Source organism: Lipotes vexillifer, unplaced genomic scaffold (assembly GCF_000442215.2).
Source record: "Lipotes vexillifer unplaced genomic scaffold, Lipotes_vexillifer_v1.1 scaffold1108, whole genome shotgun sequence".
In the NCBI taxonomy this organism is placed as follows: Eukaryota; Metazoa; Chordata; class Mammalia; order Artiodactyla; family Lipotidae; genus Lipotes; species Lipotes vexillifer.
Genome location: NW_006770064.1, coordinates 979,876 through 981,985, shown reverse-complemented (window position 1 = coordinate 981,985; position 2,110 = coordinate 979,876).

Below are 2,110 nucleotides of genomic sequence, written 5' to 3'. Positions count from 1 at the left end.
TTGTCATCTGTAAAAGTAACAAGAACATTGAAAAGAAATTTGTCGGAATTAACTTTTTCAGAACTCTAGACCTTAACCAAAGGCTTGCATCAGTCTGAGGCTTACTTATTCAAAGGAAACTACTGAATCTCATTTTCAACAGAAAATTACAAGTTATTCAAAGAAACAGGAAATTATGTCCCATACACAGAAAATAAAAAAGCAGTCAATAAAATCTGTCTTCCAGGAAGCTCAGACATTGGAATTACTAGACAAAGATTTAAATGTTATTTTAATTATATACAAAGAACAGAAGGAAACTGTCTTAAGACCTAAAGGAAGCTATGAGAATGAGGTTTCAGCAAACAGAGAATGTCATAAGAAATAGAAACTATAAAAAAGAAACAAAGAAATTCTGAAGTTGAAAGCTACAATAACTGAAATTTTAAAATTCACTAGAAGGCACAGCAGCAGTTTTGAGTAGGTAGAAGAATGAATTAGCAAATTTGAAGAGAGAGGTCAAGTGAGATTAACTGGTCTGAAGAAACAATTAAAAAAAAATAGAATCCTAGAGAAATGTGAAAATTAAGTCTACAGATAGGTATGCAATGGGAGTCCCCAAAGGAAAAAATAGAAAAGAACAGAAAAAAAAAATAGTCGAAAATTTCCAAAATCTGGTGAAAAATGTTAATCTACACATTGATGTAGCTCAATGACCTACAGATTGGATAAATTCAAAGAGATCCACACCCAGGTACATCATAAACTGTCAAAATGTATGACATGGCGAGAATCTTGAAAGCATAAAGAGAAAAATGATTCATGACATTCAGGTGCTCAATAAGATTAATAACTGATTTCTCAGCAGAAATTATGGAAGCCAAATGCAGAGAGATGACATTCACAGTTAAAATAAGTCAAATAAGACTGTCAACTAAGAATTCTATATTCAAACATATATATTTTTAAAAATTAGAAATTGACATGTAAAGAAAAACAAAAACTGAGGAAAATAGTTCCTATCAAAGCTTCTGTATAAGATATAGGATAGGGTCCCTCTTAGGCTGAAACAAGAGGACACTACACAGTATCTCAAATCCACCTGAAGAAACAAAGACATGGGTAATGGTAGCTAAGTAGGTAAATATAAATGATGGTATCACTGATTTTTTTTTGGTTTCTAACTGCTTTTTTCTCTTATCTGATTTAAAAGAAAACTGCATAAAGCAATTATCAAATGTGCTTATGGAAACAATGTATAGATATATAATGTGTATGAACATAAAAGCACAAAGAAGAGGGAATGCAGCTGTATTGGAATAGGTTTTGTACACTCTTGAAATTTAGCTGTTAGTAATCTGAATTAGATTATAATAATTCAAACAATCACAAGGAAGAAAACACAAAATATATAGAAAAAGAAATGACAGTGAGGACAGGACAAGCTGGTGGAGGAGAAAGACGTGAGCTCAGCACTTCTTACAAAAACACCAAAATCACAACTAACTGCTGAACAACCATCAACAAAAAAGAATGGAACCTACCATAAAAGATATCCTACATCCAAAGACAAAGAAGCCACAATTAGATGTTAGGAAGGGCACAATTGTGATTAAAATCAAATCCCATACCCGCCAGCTGGCTACCCACAAACTGGAGAATAAATACATCACAGAATTTCTTCCACAGGAGTGAAAGTTCTGAGCACTAGGTCAGGCGTCCCAGCCTGGGGGGCTGGCAATGGGAAGAGTAGCACCCAGAGAATCTGGCTTGAAGGCCAGAGGGGTTTGATCACAGGAATTCCACAGAACTTTGGGAAAAAGAAACTCCATTCTTGGAGGGTGCACAATGTCTCATGTACATCAGGACCCAGGGAAAAAAGCAGTGACCTCCTAAGAACATGGGCCAGACGTACCTGCTGGTATTGGAAGGTATCCTGAGGAGATGGGTCATCTGTGGCTCACTTCAGGGACAGAGACACTGGTAACGGTAGTTCTAGGGAGTACTCATTGGTGTGAGCCCTCCTGGAGGTTGCCATTTTCTCACTGAGACCCAGCCCAACCCAACAGCCTGTAGGCTCCGGTGCTGGGATGCCTCAGGCCAAACAACCAACAGAGTGGGAACACAGCTC